A 12,365-nucleotide genomic window follows, 5' to 3' on the forward strand; every position below is an offset into this window, starting at 1 on the left:
TTAATAAACTGTTCAAACAATACCACATAAAGTGTTATTTATCAACTAATTTTGCTAAACAAAAACATGACTTTGGCACTATCTCTTCTCTTCTATGAGGTCTCTCTGGTGGACTTCAGATTTTTATAGAACTCTATATTCCCAAAGTTTGGAGGCATCCGACTTATTTTCCGACTTGTTGCGTTTTGTGGAAACTGGGATGCGTTTATCTCAGGTGTGACTTCATTCCCAGTTGGGATTTACAATTGCTGAGGTCAATTTACAGTTGATCTTCATATTAAAATTAATATTTATGCGAAATGAGAATTTTCTATGTACCAGTTTGTGAGTGACCATGTTCATAATGTTTTCAGACTCTATTACGAGGTCTATTAGAAAAGTGTCCGACCTTATTATTTTTTTCAAAAACCATATGGATTTGAATCACGTTTGATTGCGTCAGACAAGCTTGAACCCTCATGCGCATGCGTGAGTTTTTCCACGCCCGTCGGTTGCGTCATTCGCCTGTGAGCAGGCTTTGAGTGAGGAGTGGTCCAGCCCCCTCGTCGGATTTTCATTGCCAGGAAATGGCGGAATCATTTGGGCTTTTTTTCCATCAGAATTTTTTCAGAAACTGTTAGAGACTGGCAGCTGGAAACCATTAGAAAAATTTATCTGGCTTTCGGTGAAAATGTTACGGGCTTGGTAGAGAATAAGGAGTGTTACTGTCGCTTTAAGGACGGCCCCCAGCGGCTGTGGGGCGCGCAGTGCTCCGAAGCCGCCATCGACAGGCTGAACGACCATTTCATTTCTAAACAGATGGCTGTCTGGATCCGTGACCATCGTTGCCATTTCTCTGGTTATCATAAGAGCTGGACATCAACCATTTTCCGGCAGATTTCACTTTTAACAAGAGATTTTGTCATGGAAAGCCGAGCGGAGGCTTTGCGCGTCACGATGGATTCGCTACTGGAGCGAGACAAAACCACCTCCGTTTTGGTCTCACAGGACGGCTTTGAGATGGCGTTCAGACAGCTGTCGGTGGTTTTTCCATCGAGTGATTATCCGAGAAATTGTGGATGTGCCTGGACATGCCAGAACATGTCCCGTGAGGCTTCATCACGGTGTTGCTTTGCGCCATGCGGCACCACCGCAACGCGCGGAGTTCCTCCGCACGTCTGTCTCAATGTGCCGAAAAAGTGCTGATGTCCACGTCTTTTCACAATTCCTGTGCTAGTCAGACGACATCCCAGATAAAACACAGCGTCCAGTTTGGAAATGAACAGCACATTCCACTGTTACAGGAGTTTTTGTCATGGAAAGAGGAGCGGAGACTTCTCGCGTTGCAGTGGTGCCGCATGGCGCAAAGCAACGCCATGATGAAGCCTCACGGGACATGTTCTGGCATGTCCAGGCACATCCACAATTTCTCAGATAATCACTTGATGGAAAAACCACCGACAGCTGTCTGAACGCCATCTCAAAGCCGTCCTGTGAGACCAAAACGGAGGTGGTTTTGTCTCGCTCCAGTAGCGAATACATCGTGACGCGCAAAGCCTCCACTCGGCTTTCCATGACAAAATCTCTTGTTAAATGTGAAATCTGCCAGAAAATGGTTGATGTCCAGCTCTTGTGATAACCAGAGAAATGGCACACGATGGTCACGGATCCAGAAAGCCATCCGTTTAGAAATGAAATGGTCGTTCAGCCTGTCGATGGCGGCTTCGGAGCGCGGCGCGCCCCACAGTCGCTGGGGGCCGTCCTTAAAGCGACAGTAACACTCTTTATTCTCTACCAAGCCCGTAACATTTTCACCGAAAGCCAGATAAATTTTTCTAATGGTTTCCAGCTGCCAGTCTCTAACAGTTTCTGAAAAAATTCTGATGGAAAAAAGTCCAAATCATTCCGCCATTTCCTGGCAATGAAAGTCCAACGAGGGGGCTGCACCACTCCTCACTCAAAGCCTGCTCACAGTCGAATGACGCAACCGACAGGCGTGGAAAAACTCACGCATGCGCACGAGGGTTCAAGCTTGTCTGACGCAATCACACGTGATTCAAATCCATATGGTTTTTGAAAAAAATAATAAGGTCGGATACTTTTCTAATAGACCTCGTACTTTAGTCATGCTTGGTGCAAGTGAATTTCTACATCTTCACTTGAATCGAGAAGGATGATTTATTGATCATATTCTTAACAATTATTATAAACGTGTGTGTGTGTGTGTGTGAATTGCAAGTATGTAGCAGGAACTCGAAATTTACTTAAAAGTTCATTTTTGCACATTTACTTCATTGTTGCCCCAATGCTAAACAATCAAACCCCACTTAACCACCACCACCCCCCCCCCCCACCCCTCCCGCCCCAACAAACCTCTGGTGCCGCCACTGTCGTGACATAAAATAAAAACCGTTGTGGCACAGTGTCTCTATAGACCATCTTTGATAATCAGCTGGGACGCAAAACGACCCGACCTACCTAGCAACTTTACTGATCATTAAACGGCTCAGGTTTGTGCCTGATGTTGTCTGTAGAAATCTCTGGGATTGTGCAAGAAATGGCGCTAATTTTAGCTGTATAGCGCGAAAACTGGAGTCGAGGCCCCGCCCCCACTGCCCTCAATACACAAAATCTACCGCCAAACCTGATCAGCGCCGAGCCTGCTGTGCCGGAACAATACTATGTTTTAAAAGAAAATCGAGCCCACTAACAGGCGTCTCTAGATCGACCCTGGATGTAGATTTTCCCCACATCCACCATGGATAAGGAGCTCTTCCTCGACACTGAGGGATTGCTATGACAACAGAGTAATAATGATGATTTGCTGCTAATATTGCAGGTTGGATAGAGGGTGCACAATGGCCACCATAAATCTGGAGAAACTCTAAAATGCTACAGGTAGTTTTACCACCAGTATTCATGGAAAGGACAGGAGTGTCTTCACTTTGAAGGATTCATTATGCTGGCTACCCCTTCATGACGTCATTGAACAGTTTCTTGCCTCCACAAGATTCTCAACAGCGAGATGGACACGGAACACAAACACAATCTTGTCAAAGACAACATCAGAGCAGAAGAGGACATTACAAACATTTCCAGATTTACAGGCATGTTTTCAAATTCATTTTTCCCAAGAACAATTAGGTTTTGGATTCCCCGTCTACCTCCAACACCAAACACAGCATTCAAATATGCCTTAGATGACTAGCAAAACCAAAGATCTTGCCTCCAAAAGTATCAAACATCCAACAACATATGGTGCATCCAGAAAGTATTCACAGCACTTCACTTTTTCACATTTCGTTATGTTACAGCCTTATTCAAAAATGAAATAAATTCATTTTCCCCTCAAAATTCTTATCACAAAACCCCATAATGACAACATGAAAAAAGTTTGAGGTTTTTTTTTTTTTTTTTTTGCAAATTTATTAAAAATAAAAATTACAACATCACGTGTACATAAGTATTCACACCCTTTTCTCAATACTTTGTTAATGGACCTTTGGCAACAATTACAGTCTGAAGTCTTCTTGAATATGATACCACAAAGCTTGACACACCTATCTTTGGGCAGTTTTGTCCATTCCTCTTTGCAGCACCTCTCAAGCTCCATCAGGTTGGATAGGGAGCGTCTGTGCACAGCCATTTTCAGATCTCTCCAGAGATGTTCAATCAGATTCAGGTCTGGGCTCAAGGACATTCACAGAGTTATCCTGAAGTCACTCCTTTGATATCTTGGTTGTGTGTTTAGGGTCATTGTCCTGCTGAAAGATGAACCGTCACCCCAGTCTGAGGTCAAGAGCGCTCAGGATGTCTCTGTACATTGCTGCATTCATCTTTCCCTCAATCCTGACTAGTCTCCCAGTTCCTGCTGCTGACAAATATCCCCACAGCATGATGCTGCCACCACCATGCTTCACTGTAGGGATGATGCCTGGTTTCCTTCAACAATGCTGCATATACAGCAAAACGTTGTCAATAAATAAAAAGCAAACAAACAAGGAAACAAACATGCAAATGGTGTTGGTCTTACAGTTTTGTTCAGTTGGTAAGAAGCATTTGTCCAACCAATTGTCACATGTTCAAAATTCTAAATACATTTAGCACAGCATCGGTCTGTCATGGTCATAACATTCACATATTTCATATCATCTCCACACAATATGCAGTTACTGAACACATTCCTACAATGGCTATTTTCTGAACAGACAACACCCAACAAAATTATGCATTTTTTTTTGTCTCATTTATGAAAGTTAATACACAACATATATATATATATATATATATATATATATATATATATATATATATATATCCCAAACCTTAGATATAATGTAAAACCTCTACTTCTGCAATGAAATCAGAGCAGGATCAGGAGGGTGACAACATGAGGTCCTTTGTCATCACCTGGGGACAATGTGGCTTTCCATCATTCACAAGCTATCACAACGTGGTTTGAAGTCCACACAAGATTGGTATGTCTGGGCAAGTCCAGAACCTATCTCCATGTGCGTGTCAAGTTTGGTCTAAATTGGAGTGAAAAACTTAAAATTTGACCTTTGATCCCATACTGCAACTCCATTGATTGACTTTTGGTAAACTTGATGTCAGAACCCACCTCTCTGTGCCAAGTTTGGTGATCATTGGAAGGAAAATCATTATTTTTTAACCCAGTGACACTGGCCATTGCTTAAACAAATCCATTAAGGGCAATTCTGGGGTTAACCGTCATTCATACATCAATTTTGGTGGAAATGGAACAAAAGATCTGAGAGGAGTAGTGGAACAAACAGGCACCCTAACCCTAAACCAAAATTTTGATGTTTAACCCTAATGAATTTGATCTTTGTCAAAACAAACCCCTTCAGGGAAATTCTTGGAACAATCAACACCCTAATTTCTAACCACATTTATTCAAATTTCTTTTTTAGTGTTGTTGTTTTCCTCTTATAGAGGATGGTGCTCTTTTATACAACCCCTGGCAATAATTATGGAATCACCGGCCTCTGAGTATGTTCATTCAGTTGTTTAATTTTGTAGAAAAAAAGCAGATCACAGACATGCCACAAAACTAAAGTCATTTCAAATGGCAACTTTCTGGCTTTAAGAAACACTATAAGGAATCAGGAAAAAAAATTGTGGCAGTCAGTAACGGTTACTTTTTTAGACCAAGCAGAGGGAAAACAATATGGAATCACTCAATTCTGAGGAATAAATTATGGAATCACCCTGTAAATTTCCATCCCCAAAACTAACACCTGCATCAAATCAGATCTGCTCGTTAGTCTGCATCTAAAAAGGAGTGATCACACCTTGGAGAGCTGTTGCACCAAGTGGACTGACATGAATCATGGCTTCAACACGAGAGATGTCAATTGAAACAAAGGAGAGAATTATCAAACTCTTAAGAGGGTAAATCATCACACAATGTTACAAAAGATGTTGGTTGTTTACAGTCAGCTGTGTCTAAACTCTGGACCAAATACAAACAACATGGGAAGGTTGTTAAAGGCAAACATACTGGTAGACCAAGGAAGACATCAAAACGTCAAGACAGAAAACTTAAAGCAATATGTCTCAAAAATCGAAAATGCACAACAAAACAAATGAGGAATGAATGGGAGGAAATTGGAGGAAACTGGAGTCAACGTATGTGACCGAACTGTAAGAAACCACCTAAAGGAAATGGGTTTTACATACAGAAAAGCTAAACGAAAGCCATCAACACCTAAACAGAAAAAAACAAGGTTACAATGGGCTAAGGAAAAGCAATCGTGGACTGTGGATGACTGGATGAAAGTCATATTCAGTGATGAATCTCGAATCTGCATTGGGCAAGGTGATGATGCTGTAACTTTTGTTTGGTGCCGTTCCAATGAGATTTATAAAGATGACTGCCTGAAGAGAACATGTAAATTTCCACAGTCATTGATGATATGGGGCTGCATGTCAGGTAAAGGCACTGGGGAGATGGCTGTCATTACATCATCAATAAATGCACAAGTTTACGTTGATATTTTGGACACTTTTCTTATCCCATCAATTGAAAGGATGTTTGAGGATGATAAAATCATTTTTCAAGATGATAATGCATCTTGCCATAGAGCAAAAACTGTGAAAACATTCCTTGCAAAAACACATAGGGTCAATGTCATGGCCTGCAAATAGTCCGGATCTTAATCCAATTGAAAATCTTTGGTGGAAGTTGAAGAAAATGGTCCATGCCAAGGCTCCAACCTGCAAAGCTGATCTGGCAACAGCAATCAGAGAAAGTTGGAGCCAGATTGATGAAGAGTACTGTTTGTCACTCATTAAGTCCAGGCCTCAGAGACTGCAAGCTGTTATAAAAGCCAGAGGTGGTGCAACAAAATACTAGTGATGTGTTGGAGCATTCTTTTTTTTCATGGTTCCATAATTTTTTCCTCAGAATTGAGTGATTCCATATTTTTGATTTCTTATAGTGTTTCTTAAAGGAGACCTACATTGAAAAAAATGCAGTCAGATTTTTTGAACAAAAAATGACTTACATTTACACATGAGATCCTTCTGAATGTAGTAAAGTAAATCTGCAAGCCCAGATCTGTCATTCAACGGAGAAATCTTCATTTGAAAATGACAAATTTACAGCTAACATTTAGCCCTCCGCAAATTGTCCCTCTCATCATGGACGCTGCCAAGACGTCACGGACAAGACCCTCTCCCAGCATGCATTGCGCCAATTGTAATTTGTGGATTTACGTCAGTTTGCATCTGCACCTTTTTCTTGTCTTATACGGAAGGATCTACTTTTTTTAAAACTTCATATTGTCTTGCGGCACGTTTGGTGAGTACACATTTCTTTTATTTGTGCTTGAAAATTATTTTGGGGGACTTTTTCATATGCCCGTTTGATTGAGTGGTGTCACAATGAAAATCTACTGTCTTTCGCCTCTGGTACCATCGCGGGATATGGAGGCGAGACCCGCAAAGAATCCCAGTCATTAAAAATATATAAAGCTCTCTCAGCGTCCATGGAGCTCTGGGGCTCCAATTGCCGAGACGTGCGGTGCTGTGGATTTTGCCACAAGAAGTCTGTCCTTGCAGCAACAGGTGTACCAGCCACTTTGCATTAAAACAGCGAGCGTAGCGGAGGCAGAGAGCGGGAGAGGAAGAACGGCGCCCGCTGTCGATGTCGTTGCTAATCTGAGCACACAGATCTGTATCTCACATTCATTGCTGCTTACTTTTGGATGTTGAAACCAGGACGTGTATAAGTAACATTACTAACAGATAAAATCAATTTCAATGCGGGATCGGACTGAAGGCGGGAGCGCGTCGTCTTGTCCCTGACGTCATGGAAATGATACGGCTGTACAAACTGTTTTCACTGAGGGCTAAATTTTAGCTGCAAATTTGTCATTTTTAAACGAAGATTTCTCCGCTGAATTACAAATTTGGGCTTACAGATTTACTTTACTGCATTCACAAGGGTCTTATAAATACATAACAGCTATTTCTTTCTGAAATCTGACCACATTTATTTAAATGCAGGTCTACTTTAAAGCCAGAAAGTTGCCATTTGAAATGACTTTAGTTTTGTGTCATGTCTGTGGTCTGCTTTTTTTCTACAAAATTAAACAACTGAATGAACATCCTCCGAGGCCGGTGATTCCATAATTTTTGTCAGGGGTTGTAAGTGGCTTGCTTGCATTGCACTGCACTGTTTGCATTGCAGTGTTTGCACTGTATTGCACTGTTTAAACTGCATCAGCCTTTTGCACTGCACAGTACTGTGCTGTTGCATGGCAGTGTTTTCATTGCACTGCACTGGATGTGTTTTATATGTTTCTCTGTAAAAGTAGAAACAGGTTGATGCTCGAGCCTTAACTGAGCTGGTTTTGTCTGCAGGAGACTCCAGTGCTCTGCTGAAACAGATCACCTGACTACAATCCCATTTCTCACAACAAGCTGCTGCACATCATGTGAGTCTGCACCACCTTCACAGCTTGTGTTCTATCATTTAATAAAAAAACAAACAAAAACAAAAAAACAATAATAACACCTGTCTTGGGTACTTTATCTTATGAGGAAGTACATATTAACCCAGATCTAATCTTACCGTTTGCCACTCCTCCAAATGTGGTTGCTTTTGCATGGTTGCGCCTATCGGCTGTATCTGAAGGCAACATTGGAAAAAAAGTGTTTGTTGCACATTGACAATCAATGAAAAAATTATATTCTTTTTTCTAGACAATGTGAATTTTGATCAAATTGGCAATGTCATATTATGAATCCCCTATTTAAAGGCTATACTCACTCACTCATCACCTATCTTCAACCGCTTATCTGGGATTGGGTCGTGGGGGCAACAGCTCCAGCAGGAGACCCCAAACTTCCCTTTCCTGGGGCACATTAACCACCTCTGACTGGGAATACCGAGACGTTCCTAGTCCAGTATGGAGATAAAATCTCTTCACCTAGTCCTGGGTCTTCTCCGGGGGCTCCTCCCAGATGGACATGTCTGGAACACATCCGTAGGGATGCGCCCAGGAGGCATCCTTACCAGATGTCGAACCACCTAGCTGATTTTTTTCAACACAAAGGGGCAGTGGCTCAAATCTGAGCTCCTCACAGATAAACAACCTTCTCAATTTATCTATTTGTATCCTTCCCCTAAGCCATGATGTTGAACAGTCTTTGTTTTCAGGTCATTTGAGAGTTGTTTAGAGGCTCCCATGTTGCCACTCATTAGAAGACATGCAAAGAGGCGAAACATTTGCAAATGGCCACCTTAAATACCCTTTTTCATGATTGGATTCACCTGTGTAAGGAGGTCAAGGGTAAATGAGCTTACAAAACCAATTTTCTGTTCCAATAATTAGGGCTAAATGTATTCAAATTAATAAAATGACAAGGGTGCCCAATTTTATGCACCTGCCTAATTTTGTTCAATAATTATTGCACACTTTCTGTAGATACTAGAAACTTCATTTCACTTTTCAAATATCAGTGTGTTCATTTGCTATATGATATATTTAACTGAAATTTCTGATCCAGACAACCAGTGATTTATAAAGGAAGATCATGAAAATTATCAGGGGGATAGATATAAAATACACTTCACTAACAAATAACTATACAAAATATATTAATTAAAAGACAACACTTGTTAATACAAAATAAATGTGGGATATATAAGAGAGAAACATTTGTGCTCTCAGTATGATAACCTGTGGATGACAGTTCTAGCGTGGCTACAGTCTCACTATGTGACTGCTGTATGCTCATATAGTTTTACAGTCTCATCATGGTGACAGCCTCAGTATGACACTGATTTGACCACTTGATTCTGATGCTCTTGGTGCTGTGGTTTTGTGTAAAACGGTTATCTGAACAGATCTCTTCCTCAGAACAGCACAAATAGCTCAGTGTCCTGCCTGTTGGGGCTCGTGGAATTCAAATCAAAAAGTCTGAGAGCATACAACTGGTCCATTCCCACACCTCTAAAACAACCAGCTATATCTGTTAAAGCCAAGTGAAACATAGGCGGCCCCTTGGTCTTGGTCCTTGGTCTTCTCCAGCTACAAACCATTCAACGAGGCCTCATTGAATGGTTTGTTCCAGCTTTCATCGAATTAAATATTCGTACCATTGAACGTATAAACATTCATTATTTGTATACTAGTCTATTAGATCGCGATACCCTCACGAAATGTAGTAAATTTTCGTGATAGCATCATGGTCTACTTTCACAATGGTATTACGATCTAATAGATCACAAACTGTCCTCAGGCTGGAGTGTTTTGCAGACCAGCAGTGGAGCGTAAGGGTTGGACTGCCAATTGAAATACATTAGTCAGAGAGGGGTGACCCCATCACGAAAATCTACTGCATACGTCAGGCTATCTATTGATTTTGCAGAGTTCACAAACTCACCTTCATCAAGGATGTGTTCTGGTTCTTGCATGGACTGGGTTTTGGGTAGAGTTATGAAAACCAGTGGCATAGGTGCCTTTCTTGGCGAGGAACCTTTTACTGACCTTGACTTTGTGGAAAATTGTGCGAAGTATATAAAACCAATCAAATAAAAATGCAATGTTGCTATTTAGGCTTGGTGCAGCCACACATCACTCAGTCATTGAGAACCCGAATGCTAAACCTCATTCGTCTCCTCCACTGGCAATGTTCCAAATGAATACAATCCTAACGTGCAAGTGCTTCATTCCTCGTTCCTCATTCTGTCTGTTGTTCATTTTTATTTTGAGGATACTTGTTTCAGTCCATTACTCTGACCTTCGCTGACTCGCAGTCACATTTTTGCAATTTACAGATGGAACGAGCGCTCGGCCGTAACGGATAAGGTCACCGTTTAAATGGCTGTTGTTCATTAAATATTTGAAATAAGTAAATATGAGCCCCGTCAGCCTGATGGTGGTTCTGGTGTTCTGTTTTTATGGTGATGTTTATGATGTTTATGCCATTGAAAGCAGGAGAGAACTGTGGGAGATGAGACGATTCAACTCTTACATTCATTCAATTATATATACATCATTCAATATCATATACATATCATTCAATTATATATACATTCATTACATTCATTTCAAATACTTTTTTGCACATTTAAATTGGATTTGCATGTACAAAAAAGATGTTAATATTGTCAATGTGGTGTAAAAGGGGTGTTTGGTGAATTTAAACAGATCATGTGAAATAGATGAGTGACAGTTAATGTGGGAAAATCTTTTAAACTGCATTCATGATGGTTGAATTTTGTGCATTTTAAGAGGAGGTAATCACATTATTGCTTTGTTTGTGTTGACTGATGCATTTGAGTTTCATGCAGAAATATGGCGAGTGTTTTTGGGTTTGCGGCCTATACTCTTAAAGTCTCCCTTGATTTCAAAGGCTGAGCGTTAAAATTTCACCCCTCATACAGTTTTCATGAACAAGGAAACTGGCTATACAGATCAAAATTGGCTATTTTTATTGTTATTATCAGTAGTAACTAAAGTTTGGAAATCTGCTTTTGTCCTCCCACTGTTAAAAGGAGGCAAACCTTCAAATGTGATTAATTCCAGACCTATCTCAAAATTATGCATTTTGCCTAAAGTATTTGAGAAATTGGTCTGTGATCAATTGAAGGAATTTTTAGACTCAAACAGTATTTTAAACCCTCTTCAGTCTGGTTTTAGGACACAACATAGCACTGTTACTGCTATTTCACAAAGTTTTAAATGATGTGTTTGAGGCATTGGATTCTAAAAAGTTTTCTTTGGTCTTGTTTCTTGATCTTTCAAAGGCATGTGATACTGTGGATCACAGTCTGTTAGAAACTCTCCACAAAAATGGTATCTCCACACACGCTGTCTCTTGGTTTGTAGATTACTTGGCAAGTAGGGCTGGCATTTGTTCTGCCTTCTTTGAGGTCTCAAAAGGTGTTCCTCAAGATTCAGTTTTTGGACGTATTTTTCTCACAATTTGTATTACTGATCTGTGTGCAAACCTGTTAAATGCATTCTAGTCTCTTTATGCAGATGATACTATAATTTATTGTTGTTGAAACTCAATTACACAGCATTTGAATTTTTGCAGTCCACCTTTGATGTAGCTCAGAGCTGTCTGGAAAAATTCAAACTGGTCTTGGTAAGGTGGTTGGTAAGGTTAGACCTTACTTGTGTGAAGTGCCTTGAGGCAACTTTGTTGTGATTTGGCGTGATATAAATGAAAATAAATTGAATTGAAATTGAACAAATTGTCTTAAATGCTGAAAAAAAACAAAATATTTTTTTCAAAGTTACCTGTTTCCTCTGAGAATATGCTATTAACTACCTGAGGTAAAACTCTTGAGCTGGTCACCAGATACAAGCATCTGGGACTAATTATTGATAGTTTTCTTTTAAAGTTCATCTCAAACACTTGATCTCCAGCTTAAGGGTGAAGCTTGGTTTTTTCATAGAAATAAGTCATGTTTTAACAAAAGAGCTCGGAAGCTCCTGATTCATGTTTTAACTTAAGAGCTCGGAAGCTCCTGATAACTGGCATATGGTGACGTTCATATGTGTGCTTCAACCAGTTGTCTACAGTCCTTGACTCTGGTGTACCATTGTGCTTTGAAATTCATCAGTGGTTCTAGCTGTATTGTGGGCTGCCTGTTCCTGCTGCTGCCGCTGTTTCTCTCTCTTCTGCACAGGTGGCGCGCTTCAAGCTGATCGACACACCTGCTCCTCATCTCATCAGTCCCCGGCTCTTCACTCCATTGTCGCCAGAAAATCAACATATCTTTCATGGTAACTGGCCTCTCTTTTGTGCGTTCCTACGCAGTGATTATTCTGAGCTCTCGCGCTCTTTAGATTGTGCGCTGCAATTTTTCCTGCAGCTTGTCTGAGTTTCCAAGCTCAGCA

The sequence above is a fragment of the Thalassophryne amazonica genome, chromosome 22 (assembly GCF_902500255.1).
Source record: "Thalassophryne amazonica chromosome 22, fThaAma1.1, whole genome shotgun sequence".
Lineage (NCBI taxonomy): Eukaryota > Metazoa > Chordata > Actinopteri > Batrachoidiformes > Batrachoididae > Thalassophryne > Thalassophryne amazonica.